The following is a 13,843-nucleotide window of genomic DNA, read 5'->3' as shown; positions in this document are numbered from 1 at the left end:
GAGAGCATTAAGCTCAGGTGCTCCATGCTCTGGTTGTACCAAAGTTTCAGTAGATCATAGGCAAAAGTTGACCTTTGCTTGCAGTCAGATGTATTGGAGTGTGATGGATCACAACTCTCACCAATCTAACTGTGAACCGGGGTGCACCAATTTGCCTCCATCCTAGGCCTCGGAGCAACTCTTTTCTGCCTGGTTTCCTCTTTTTATTTGTTTCAGTCTAAGCATCTGCAAGACACTTGTCTCTGACTAAAGTGCTTTCTCCCCATTTTGGACTTTGACCTTCCTCCTAGTCCTCTAGCTTGGCCAGGCCCTGAGCTTGAGGAGACTGGTCAGATAGGCAGTCCAGTCTGCATGGAGAGTGAGGGCTGAGAAGGAGAGGCACAGTGGAAATCATCCCAAACAATGCTTTTAGCAGCAGTTTAGTTACCCATGATGTGATGTGTAACCACCCTGGACCACATCTAATCTGCCAGTTCTTCTTATCTTTTAGGAAAAATGGTGGGGTGGAAAAGAGCCAAACAGACTAGCTTGTGTTGGGGCTATGAGTTTTGTGACTCATATAGCCCTTTTATGGTTCCCATGGCTATGTCAGGCTAACCCATGACTCATTGCCTTTTCTAGTTATTCAGACTTTACCTAGCTGTCCATCCTCCTAGGAACCAGCTAGTTTCCTGAAAACTAATGCTCCATGCCAACACTGCCATTTCAGCCCAGTATCTTTGACAATCCTAGGACGCTTACTTGCTGTTTGGTATGCTTGGGTCTGGCCAAGATAAATTAGGAGACTTTCTCATTCTTCTTTGAACAGCATAACCCTCTTTGCACTGATTATCTTTTAGGCCAAAGTACTTGAATGCTCTAGATGATGTGCTTCACTTTTAAAAAGAGGAAGACAGAGAAGAGCCCGAATATACACACAGAAACTATCAAATTATGAAAAACAAAAAGGTTTCTAAAGTTCTCTTTTCAGACAGATGACTTGTAATCAGTGTTATTGGTCTATTGCTCACGTCTCCTGAAAAGATATTTAGAAGGAAGAGGGAGTTGCACATTTCTGGAGCTGGATATTGGAAAGGATAAGTAGCTCCATCTCATAGTAACACTAGTCAGTCAGGCGTGTGCTGTGTGTCACTCAGTGGAGGAGTGCCTGCTCTGCTGCACAGTGTCTCTGCTGTCACTGACAGCTTCAGACCTGTATTCCTCATTTAACTTCCCACTGTGACTCTCCTCTGCACCTTCCATCCTCTAGTATCAGACTACTCCCTGCTTCTCGATCATCCTCTTTCTTGACTGTGCTATGGGTTTTGTGCCTCTATGCCTTTGCAGTTTTACATGCTGACCACTTACACACTTTTAATCTCCTTTATTTCTTTCCTGCCCTTTTCCTCTCCTGCTGTTTTCAGCATTATAATAGTATTTGGCTCTTCTTTGAGAAACATTTTTACGCCATAATCATGTTTTCTTCAGGTTTTTATAGTTTCAGCCATTTCACAATGCCAATGGGGAAAAGTGAAACTAAGCACACTCGATGATCAACGCAGAAAATATTCATGTCAAAATCAGAAGCACACTTCAAGGTATCTCAGTCTCATGCATGGCTCTGGCTCCCTTGCAGGGTATTAACACTACACTCTGCTCCATGCCACTTATGGGGTGGTAGTTCCTGCCATCACAGATCAGTCAATGGAATGGGCTGTGCCAGCCCCTCTGTAATCTGCTCCAGAACAAAGTCAGCCAGGAAGCCAGGCTGGTGAGCTTTGGAGAGGTAGGTGGAGTCATTTACAGGACTCCATCACCAGCCCAGTTTTGGGGGTAACAACAAGAAGCTGGCTACATAGGAATATTCCAAATCTTTTCCAGATGTTTGAAACGAGCCTGAAAACCACAGATTAGGCAAGAGGGAAGGATGTGATAAAGTGGATAGATATTTTCTTTGCCCCTTCTGACCTGTATGATACTATTGTCACCTGATGCTTTGCTTTCAGAGCATGAGCAGGCCCTGTGTCAGCATCAACACAGAGGTGAGTGTAACTCATCTGCCTGGAAATACATACTTTAATTTATTGTGGGGGGTGAGACAGAGGGGAATAAACCAAAATATTTCTCGCATGTAGGGAGGGTGGTCTATGTGTCTGTCATATATTGTTCCTCCTTGGACCAAGCTGTTGAATAGCTGTCAGCACACTGAAGTCTTTTATATATAATGGAAGGCCAACCTAAACTTTCCTCCTCTGGTCTGAATAATCTGACTGATCTCACCATTCCTGCTGAACAATGGAAAATTGCCTGAATATTTAAACATGTATTGTTCTTGGGGAAACAAAATGTTCAGCTAGTTTGGTTGCCTTAGCAACATCCACTTCTAAAAATACAAAAGAGACAATCTAGAAAATAAGTGAACGTGTAGAACAGGCAAGGAGAGAAAAATGCTTCTTTCTCTCTGACCCAAAACAGCTGGGTCATGGGCATGAAATACTTTCATTTAAACCTCAGTGAAGGATTTAGGGTGTATCTTCACACACTTGTCAAACAAGTTTCATTTTTAATAGTTTAGAACGTGGCTAATATTAAACCTAGGAGGGCCGCTGTGACATCTCTTTTACATTGGCTCCAAACTGATTTTGTCAATGCCATTTAGAGTGCTATAGCCTAGAAAGCACAGGTTGCACAGGAAGTATGCAACAGTTGCTGTTTGTGGGGGGGGCAAGAGGGCTAAAGCTGTAAAGATTAATTAAGAATGATTAAAGGCCAAACCAAGATACACCTTGTGAAGGTAAGTAGAAGAAACAACAGATGATTCCTTTGTGACATGATGTGGAAGGGACACGTTCATGCTTGGGGAAAGTAACAAGGGGATCATAGGTGTGACCCACGTACAACATGAATTAAATGAGTTAACGCTCCCAATTTTCAGTAATTCCAACAAAGGAGAATACAGGGCAAGCACTATGTGTGTAGAAAAGGAAATGACTGCATGCAGGATGAAACAGGAACGTAAGCATTTTGATCAGCTCCAGTCACAGGGACCAGAATATCTCAGAATATTGAGATAGCTGGTGTATGAGATGGCAAATCTTACAGGGTGGATTTTTAATTAATCTGTCAAGTTGGTGGTGGCACTGTCTGACTGCAAAATAACAGATGCAGTACTTCTGTTATCTCTAAGAAAAGGAAAAGGGTGTAATCTAGGGAAATGCAGACCCATTCTCCTGACCACCACAGTGCCTACAGCTTTTAAGCCAGTTTGTAGGAGGGAATAATAAAAAAACACATAGGCAAATGAGCAGTAGTGTACAATGCAATAGTAGTTTGTCAAAGGCAGAGAGCGCCAGAATAAGTCGATATTTCTCTTTAATAAGACAACTATTTTGGATCGGGGAAATGATAGACATCTTATTTGTCCAGACTACAATAAAGTACTTGATACAGTGACATATTTGTAATTAATAGCTAAAATAGAAGTTATGGAAAAGTTAGGAGGTAGATAAAGAAGTGGCTGATGGGGAGACAAATGCAGGTTGTACAGAAAGGGAAAGTATCGGTTTGGAAGAATGGAATTCAGTAGCTAACTTTCCTAGTACATTAGCTTTAATATGCAGAAATGTATCAGAATGTGTAACAGCAACACTGTTGTGGCTCAAGAGCTGGAAGTGCCAGAGAAGGACAAAAGCTTGCACTTATTAATACATTACACTGTCATCACGGAGTGACTGTGAGCCCCAACATGTTGTAAAGACAAGTAGTATCCTGCGACATATCCAGAGAGAGGAGGAAAAGTCAATAGTGGTATGCAGGAGTCAGGAGAAATCTCATCTGAAAAATGACATTCAATCCTTGTTGCCTACTTCCCAAAAATATGAGATCCAATGGGAACAGGTGAAGAGTGAGCACATGATAGCAGGACCAGGGAGACTCCAAGCCTATGTGGAGAAACTAAGAGAGACTGGCTTTTAGAGTCAGCAAAATGAAGGATGAGAGAGGCTGGATTTCCTCTCTATAAATGTATCTGAGTGTAAAAATCAGAAAAGGAAGTTATTAAAGCTGAAGGACATCCCAAGAACAACTGGGTATAAAATGACCATAAAGGAATTTACCCTTGAAATTAAAAGAAAGCTTCTAGCCATCTGAGCAATTAGGTTCAGGAACAGTCTCTAATGGGAGAGGCAAGGAAAGAGGCCAGATGCTTTAAAAAGATTTCACTCAAATGAAAGACATTTCGTTCTGTGGCTTCCTGCGATAGCATGCAGTGACTGAAAGGTTTCCAGGGCTCTGTTTGCCTAATCACAAATCATTTTGACAGCATCCATATCCAAGAGGTCTCCACTTTATCTAAATTAAAGTCTATGCTTTCAGCCACACCAGTGCAACTCAAGGTTCAAAACAATGATTCACTGGAAAACACTTTGTGGGAAGAGAATGACAGCAGGGAAATGAAAATACTATTTCAGCAGAAAGCCCTTATCCTTCCCTGGTACTGAGGGATGTGAGATAACACCACATTTGCAAATTGGGGATACAGCCCTGCAATGTTGATGCCAACAGATGAGCCAAAAGAGCTTCCTAGTTGCATACACTGTGTGTAGATTCATCATGAGGCAAGCAGAAACATATTCAACTCCATTCCTGTCTCTTTCTGTTTGCTTTCTTCCATGAACTCTGACTTTTCTGAGACTGTTGAAAGTCTTCTTTTTTATCTGGATGTTGTTCAGACTGGTTTTTTCACTTACAAGGTGGTTGCCATTTCGTATATATAATCCCCAGGACATTTTGTGACTGTTCCTCTCACAGAAACCTTTTACAGAAGAGAAATTGGTGTTCAAACTGATGTGATGAGTTGCCTAAAGTTGTTTGCAAAGTCTGCAGTAGAACAAATGGTCTACCAAATCCCTACTCGCTGTGTAACCTTAAAACCAGCATCTCCGCTAGCTTTCTTCTGTGTTTCATTTTCCCCTTCCATTTTAGTCTGCTTCTGTCAAGCTCCTGCGTGTCCTCTTCACTCTCTTCTTGCCAGCTGAAGAACATGGTTCAGATGCCCTGCTGCAGCATCTGCCCTCTGATTTCTCATGATTTTCCATTTGCTCCATCCATCACTCTCAAAGCTGTCACGGTTGTACATGACCACAGAAACAGCACAGGCGTGGCTAGGATGAACATAGAAGAAATGAGTTATTATGACTCCATCTGAGGCAATAGACATGTACAAATGGGAAGAGGGCTTTGGAAGAGCTCTGGGCAGGCTTTTTTGGTTTATGCAGTGGATAGAAGCTGATATGATACATTTGCAAGGTCTTGTTCATCTAGGGTAAAACTCATGCAATTAGTTCCCACCTTGTGGTCCTTTCAGCAGGTGGCTTTTGCTCTGTGTTTTCTCTGCAGCATTACAACCTCTATCTCCCCTTTGCCAGCCTCGCATGCCAGGCACAGCTGGTGAGTGTAATCTGTGATCCAGTGAAGACTATCTGGAGAAACAGGAGTGCCACAGAGCAGGACACAAACCTCTCATGCTGTCAAGTCAGCCAATGGGCCACAGGCAACTCCACCAATATAAGTACGTGGAAGAGAAAAAAGGGTTGTCAGAGAAGAAAGCAGTCTTCAGAATCGAAATTTACGTGCAGTGTGGAAAGCGTCCATCAATGCTGCTGCAGGCCTTCCGGTGAGCAGGCCTGTGGAAACCTGGTGGTTTGGGTATGGAGATTTTCGCTGAACTATCAGAACTTTTGTATGTTTAGGCTGTGATGAGAATGAAGATCTTTCTCATAATACGTGTGTCTTTCCAAGTAGGGAGTCTCAAAAACAACTATGATATTGTGAAAATGATATCTGACTGTACAGATAGTTACAGAGATTCTTGCCTTTCGCAATCTTCCTGTCACTGTCCCGTTTATACGGATATAACTTTTGGTATAATTGCAGCAATTGCTTGCAATTAAAATTATTTAGTTACATATAAACGTTTTCAGTGTTGTTAAGTATTTTGAGAAATTATTAATCTTAATGAACCAGAGCTTCAAATGAATCAAGTTAATATTTGCCTCAGAAAAGTGTGAGGGCAAGGTGACATGAGCTAACATTTTACCCAGCTAACTCTTATCCTGCAAAAAGATTAAAACGGATCCAAGGATAATGTTATTAAAAGGAGTTTAGGGTTTGTGCTACCTGGGCCACTGGTATATGTCCCTTGGAGACTACTATGGTGGCCAGAGATTTAGATGTGCTCTATCCTACCTGTTTCTAAATAACAAAAGAAACAAGAGACATAAAGCTGGGTATTTCATGTCAGTGCTTATGAACTTGCTGTCAAAGGCGACAGGTGCTTGGTAAGACATTAAAGGTTTTCTACAAAGTACTGTAAAAATACACATCTAAAGAAAATGCACACCTACATTCCTGTAAAAATACACATCTAAAGAAAATGCACACCTACATTCCTGCTTGCAAGCAACAACAAAAACGAGAGGGAGAAAAAAAAAGCTATTTAATTCATATAAACAGGAGGAAAAATAAAGGTAATATAAAGGTATATGCAATTTTTTTGTGTAATGTTTAGTTGACTGTAAAGGAAAAGCAGTGAGCTGTATCTTTTTCTTTTTTTTTTTTTTTTAATAGAGACTGGATGGCTAAGAAACACTGCTACACTCTGCCTCAGCACAATCCTTTTGATCAGCTTTCTGCCTGCTTTGAACCACAGACTCTCTGACAAGACTCAGGCCACAGTTCTGTCCCACTCTGTCCCTCTTCCCCCCATCCTCTCTTCCAACTAAGGAGCTTACACACTGCTGAAGACTTCAGGGCTCAGATCTCGCTATCTCCACTACTGCACTTCAGTCTTGCCCCCTGGAGAGTTATCACTTTCATTATTGCCAAGATAATTAAAGGGAAACCAACTTCATATATCAGCTACTCCTTTGCAAAGCTTCGTGCATGGCTTTTTGCTTTGTTCAGGGAGATTCCTCTTCCCCATTAGGTGAATGACTGATGTGAGTTCATTCCCTTTTCTCTGAGGCATCACATCATAATAACAGCACGAGATTCTAACCCTGTGGTCCAGTGGTCAAAACCAATGTTCCTGTGATGTGATCTTCTCTTACCTGCACATGTATTCCTGCTTGGCCTCTGTCATCAGGCTGCCTAACTGTCACATCCCCTTCTCTGTCAGTGATTTTCAGCTGCTTGTTTCCTGCTACCCCTTCTTTGACCCATGATTAAAGTATCTGTGGGAGTTTACTGGCTCTAAGACTGTCATCACAGGCTTTAATAAGTATGTGGTGATGTGGCAATGCATCACCTTGCAGTATGGGGATACAGCATAAGAAACAGGAAGGGAAAAAGTGGTGAACTAAACTCCAGCAAAGGTTATGTCTGCTCAGGGACATGGTGGCAGGCAGCAACAACATCTGTGTGTGTTTGCAATTTTATGTGGCTCCTCTGTGATGGTCTCCTACACTGCATTCCATCAGATGGGAGAGTCTGTAAGGGTAAAGTCAATCTCAGGGGGGAGACTAGAATTTCTCTCAATTATGAAACCTACCCAGCTGTTACCAGCTTTTTGCTTGTAGCTTTGGTTGCAACTGATCTGTTCCTAAAACTAGGGGCAGATGTGACTAAGACAATAATAATGTCTGTGCTCCTCTTCCCTCTGTAAGAAGGAAAAATGGTCTAAGCTTGGAGATGGGCATCCAACCGGACAAGGTGAGGAGCAGAGTGAGGCTCCCTGTTGAAGAAAGGCTGTCTTGCTCTGTGGCTACTTCTGGTCTCTCACTTTTAGAAAATGTCCTGAGCCCAAGAATATCTCTGCAGATAGACACTAATTAGACTCTTAATATCCTTTAGGCTGGAAAAGACTTTTGGGATCATCAAGACCAACCATTAACCTAACACTGCCAAGTTTAACACTAAACCATGTCCCTAAGCGCTACATCTATATGTCTTTTAAACACCTTCAAGGATGGTGACTCAAACACTTCCCTGGTAAGCCTGTTCCAATACTTGACAACTCTTTTCTTGAAGAGATTTTTCCTAATATCCAATCTAAACCTCCCCAGGTGCAACTTGAGGCTATTTCCTCTTGTCCTATCACTTGTTACTTTGGGGAAGAGGCAAACTCCCACCTCACTACAGCCTCCTTTCAGGTAGTTTTAGAGAGTGATATGGTCTACCCCGCGTCTCCTTTTCTCCAGGCTAAACCACCCCAGCTCCATCAGCCCTTCCTCATAGGACTTGTGTTCCAGACCATTCGCCAGCTTTGTTGCCCTTCTCTGGACATCCTCCAGCACCTCAATGTTCTTCTTGAAGTGAAGAGCCCAAAACTGAACACAGGATTCGAGTTTCAGTCTCACCAGTGCGGATTCCTGCTCTAGTCCTGTTGGCCACACTATTTCTGATAGAACTCCCCCAGGTTTTCAAAGGTTTTGAAGATGGAATGCTTTCTAGCCAGCAGTTTTTCTCATGAACAGGTCTAGATGGCATACAAGTACATGGCAGTACCATACATGCACCGTACTGCGACTATGAGCAAAAACAGTTCCTGCAGGCTTACAAGCACAGCATATCTCCCCAGCCAAACCCAGAGTCCAGTGAAGCCTTTCTCTGTCTTGGATTTCAATAAAACCAGAATTTTGCCCCCACATCTACTTCCATCAGAATAATCTTTTTTAATCCTCCACACTGCTCTTTAGCCACTGTGCATCCCAAACCATCTATCTGACCAGTGCTTTCCTCCCATTTAAATTGCTGTCTGTCTTCTGCAAAGAATCACGTAATCACAGCTTTTTCATTCTGTGATTATATTAGGTATCCATAACGCCTTTTGTAACCTGTCTGGTTATGTCATACCAGCCTAGACCATGTCTCTGTGTTTATTGCAATTCCTCTCCCAGATTGTGTCCCAATGATTTTCTTTCCTCTCCATTTCCCCTGTAGTAAGATTCCAGGTTTCTGAGGGGAACCTATCTAGAGGAACTGCAACCAGCAGGATTGGGTTTACCAGAAAGCTCGGACTCACATCTGCCTCTGAAGGGGGAGTGCCCCCACTATTCCTTGATGCCCCAGCTGATGTCCATGGGAATGACCATGCGTGCCCACAGAAGCATCCCACAGTGTCATCCCACCCAACCCTTTGCCTTCTTTCCAGAAAATCTGCCTGGATCACAGCCGTGCAGTGGGCACCAAGAAAAGCTGCCCTGAAGGTTGCCTTTAAAGCTGTGAACTGATGATGTTGTCAGCACATTGTGTTCATTCCCAAGTCATGAAGTTTATTCTGGGACCACTTGAGAGTTTCAAAGCTCTCCCCTTGCCAGGAAAATATCTGTGCTGTTGAGCTCTCCTTCAGATTCTCTCCACATGCCATAAAGGAAATGTTCAGAAACCTAATCTGAGGGGGATCGGGCTGCGAGTTCTCCTTGTCTGCGTCAACTTCATGAGGCACGAAATCTGAGGGTGCTGTAGGAATCGGGCAGCCTTTGTAATGCACACCAGCTGTGTCATGTGCCTCCAGCAGGCAGGCAAGCTCTCATGTGTTCCTATTGCTTCAGACTTCACTCTTGCTGGTACCCTGCTCACTTAGAAGGACCCTATCATCTGTAGGTAGGACAGCTGCTAAGTGAGCAAGTAGGAATGACATGTTCTTCCCTTGGCGTAAGAGTGAGAGATGAAGGATGGTCTTGTGACTGAGACATTGAGCTGTGACTCAGGAAAAATAAAAGTTTCTGTTCTCATCTCTGTTGCTCAATTCTTGTGTGACCTTTACAAGTCAGAGTTACTGACTCCGTTCCTGTCTTTGATCTGGGGAAGGTAACGCTTTCTTGTTCCTTTGTCTACCCTGTATCAGTGCTTCACTTTTTATACCACAGACTGCCCTCCACAGTATCTTTGTGTGTCATCTAGTACAGCTAGTTAGCCCTTAATTCTAGGTGAGCCTTTAGGTGCTATTATGATATCCATAAGCAGGAACAGGAGTGGAGCCTAGTGCATGCGTGGGCCATGCACTGATCCTGACAGCCGCTTGCTGGTCCTGTTCTGTTGGTGCATTTTGACTCAGCAGAGGCTATCACAGTCCCTTGAGCATGAACCCCTTGGTCTGAGCTACAAATAACTACCACGGCCTCAAATGGATAAACACCAGGTGCTAAACATTCACTGTCAGATGCTGCATTGTAAGTGAAGGCAGATAGTTAACCTACTTTGTGTACCTCATCCAGGATGTCAAGATGTGCTCTCAGTTCTGCTGACTCAGATCTGAGGAGATAAGCTAAATCAAGCTACATAACCCTCATGACAGAGGACGTATGTGCCATCATTTGGAAGGCCACAGAAGTGCCAAATGCCTGACAATATTTGGAAAGGAGATGACGGTAGCAAAGCAATGTCTATTTTGGAAATTATATATGAAATTCCTATGATTGTTTGGGGGGGGTGTCTAAAAAAAGGAAGCCACTCCTGCAAGACAGACAGCAGAAATCAGGTAGGAGATGAAGGGAGAATATGTGCCTGTGCAGAAGAGAGACATTTCTTCAGTAGGACATACCTATTGGTAGGTTCTTTTTGGGCCATACGATCCCAAGTTAAATCAGCTATCGAGAGTGACTTATGTTGCCAGAAATCAACAGGAAGGTAAAGCCCTGTATAAATGAGTACCAGAAAAAAAAATAGTTTAAAGATGTGATTCTGTAAGATCCTGTTTCAGGATCAAAAGCTGGGTCAACTCTTCTACATCCTGAACAGAACAAGAGTTATGGGATGGAATAAGGTGAACTGGGAGGGGAAAACTAAAGGGAGAACAATAGAGAAGGATCTAGTGAAGAAAATTAATGGAAAAAGGGAGTAGGGATTGAGACAATGGGGTGAAAGAATGAAGTTAGTGAGTTTTAGGGAAAGGAAAAGATAAAAAAAACTGAGAGGAGCTGAAAAGACAGATTTTTAGTGGCCTCTGGTGATGCTTTTGTTGAGCCGGCTGTACCTTGGAGCATTGCCTTGAAAGACGTATCTGTGGCCCACCTGGTAGGCCTTGGAGAGGAATATCTTATGTATTCCTCTTACATTTTGATCTAGATGGGGAGGAGGATATTACTAAGGCTCAGTTTTTTCTTTAGGATCCCTGAGCACCAGAGCAAGCTAAAACCAAACTCTTTTCCCAAACATGCTTATAAAGAGTAACATTTTTTCAATGCTCTGAATTCTTTAAACTCCTGTCTCTGATTTGAATAATCCCTACAAAGCTATGTGACTTCAGGTGTATCTTTCTAACAGCAAAGGCAGATTTAGGGAATTAAACAGCTTTACAGAGAATAGCTTTACAGGCTCTTCCTGTTGTTTTTATAGGCCAGTTTGAAACTCAGTGCTGGCTTAGATCTAGTATGAAGTTATCTTTGTTTCAGTTTTCTCCTAGGCCAGCCAGTTGCTGATTCTTCCAACTCAGAATATGCTCTGTGTGTGTGTGATTCCTCAAAAGTTGTGGCAATCATCTTCACATTTCCTTAATTTAGTGCGAGTTTCTCAGTAGTTAGAGGTCCTATGTCAGAGTTATGGGTTTAACCAAAGGTCAACTTTCTTTTTATTGAGTTTGTGTATGCTTTCCTGATGGCTGCTGAGAAGAGCTTTAAAACGTGAAAGTTAGAGATTTGAAAGCCAGGGGGGTAAAATTTAAATAATTTCATCTTTTGGAAAAATAGTTTTACATGAATACTATCCTTACTAGTTGCCTAATTTGTGGTTTTTAAACAGATTGTGTTTTTCAGAGATTTGGAAAAGGGAAAATGAGATGGTGGACAGTGTATTTGTGTAATAAAATTTCTGCAGGATTTTAAGATAGTTGAGGCAAGAAATGTGCAATACAAACTCTCAAGTTGATTTATTTCAGTGTATTTTCTTCCCAAAAGCTTTTCACTTTGAGACAGAATGGTCAAAAACAGTGAAAAACTTCACAAAAGTAACTCGCTAATGAAAGCGAAGATGAGGGCTTCTTAGCATCAGGCAATCTGCATAGATAAAAACTCTTCCATTGCCTGAATGGATCACAATGGGGCTGCACATGTTCCCTGGCATTTCCATTAGCACACCTCCAGCTTTTAAAGAAGCCTTAAAATGTGGTGGTATGCTGTGTCAGAAATTGTGCTGCCCAGTCCCAGGAGTCACCTTTGCCTCTGATTCCAGCAGAGGCCCCTGCTGGTAACATGCAGCAACGTTGCTTCACACATACAGGTGTTTTGCTTGACCTTCCAGGCAAGCAGCAATGTCCAACCCAAGTTAATCTTTGGTTGCTATAGCAAAACCAATCAGACCTTAAAATAGTTCTTGACTAAATTAGCAACTTCTATTTACTCTTGCTTTTACTACAACACAGTTCATTAATAACCCATAAGAGCCTTCACTATGAAAGCACCCCACTGGCTATTACGAGCTACACCACAGATTATAGAAATAGAATTGCAGAACAATAACCATGCACATAGCTTGAGTCCCGACTCTATCCGCCATGCCTGACATATCCAGCCTGTAAATCTAGACAGCATCCAGGAACTTCCATGGTCTCAGTCCCCCAGAGCTCCCAGGAGCAGCCAGCCAGTGTCTTCTCACCTGCCTGCAACCTGCCAGCAGCCCAGGGCCATTGTCCTGTCGACGCTACAGTGCTCAGCCATGAGCCCTCGGACAGGAGTGAAGTGCTGTCGGCCAGGGGGTTGCTCGGTAGTGGAGGCATGGAGCTAGGACATGGCACTTGGCCCAGCAGAGTCTTTCTTATTTTTGCTAACACAGCCTTAGCTGCCCTTGATGCAAGGGCAAGTTGACTGCTGTGTTACTATTTCTCCTGCGTGTAGGTTCTCAAAGGCTCCTTTTCCACTTCCATCTGGTTCCGGATAGAAACATACCAGCCTCTGAACACAAGGCTGATGAAACCTGGTCCTTCCTTGCAACATGAAGTGTATGGTAATATAATCAATAGAAGGGACTGCCCAGAATAGCAGGGGTGCAAAAATAGTACGTCCTCTGCGTGTGCTTTCCCTGTGGCCCTCTCCTGTTCCACAATATACTCAAGGCAGTGGTCTCTCTTGTTTCATTGCTTGTGCATAGATCACTGTAGATGGTCAGGCACCATGTCAAATACTCCCCATCTGCCAAGAACCCAGAGCCTGTGGCTCCTGTGCAGTCTGCAAAACTAGAAGTTAAACCCACTGGGCAACAAAAATAGATGCAGTTGCTCAGCTAGAAGACTAGACCCACTACCAAGGAAGAAATGAAAGATTATTGAAATTAAAAGCATTTATCTTAAAAGCCCATTGGACACAATTCCCCAGGTTATCTGGCACCACGTGCAGTCTCCATCACAACAGCACCTACACAAGCTGTAATCAGGACCATGTAGTCACACTGGTGGCTTCTTTCCACAACTACAGGCTGCAGTGCAGTAATAACAGCATCTCTTGCATTTCATGTTGTCTTCAGCCTTAGGATCACCAGCAGAAAACAAAATGGTATAAAGAAGCTCTATCACTGAGACAAAGCTGATTTATGGCCTAAAGGTAATATGAGGACAGATCTAAATAATAATTTTGGTATGTGCTTGACTCAAGCCCTCCAGCCATATACACTGCTTCCCTGCTGGGCCCATTCTGGCGTTTTTCTAGCTCCCCTTGGTGTACTTGAGGGCTGCCACCACAGAGAGTATAGGAGTGCCCTAACAAAAGAGGGAGGAGTGCATCTATTCAAGCCTGGAGAGAAGGATGCAGAAATAACACTCAGTGAGAATACAGAAGTCTCAGTAAAGAGAGAGAAGGCATAAAGAAATTAGCAGTTTTATGGTGTAGGGCTGAAGCTCTTAGAACCAAGGATTTATGATGTCTCACCAGTTATG

General features: G+C 42.9%; 1 long non-coding RNA gene across 1 annotated transcript in view; it reads right to left on the bottom strand.

Annotated features, from left to right (window-relative positions):
- The window catches only part of LOC116783030, a 29,391-nt gene extending 16,563 nt beyond the window's left edge, over positions 1 to 12,828 (bottom strand). Inside the window, exon 1 of the long non-coding RNA XR_004355436.1 lies at positions 12,571 to 12,828. This is a non-coding gene — a long non-coding RNA (uncharacterized LOC116783030). The remainder of the gene's footprint in view (positions 1 to 12,570) is intronic.
- Between the last annotated feature and the right edge of the window lie 1,015 nt (positions 12,829 to 13,843).

This window comes from Chiroxiphia lanceolata, chromosome 2 (assembly GCF_009829145.1).
Source record: "Chiroxiphia lanceolata isolate bChiLan1 chromosome 2, bChiLan1.pri, whole genome shotgun sequence".
In the NCBI taxonomy this organism is placed as follows: domain Eukaryota; kingdom Metazoa; phylum Chordata; class Aves; order Passeriformes; family Pipridae; genus Chiroxiphia; species Chiroxiphia lanceolata.
Note: the sequence above shows the minus strand (reverse complement) of the source record. Positions and strands in the feature narration are given on the sequence as shown.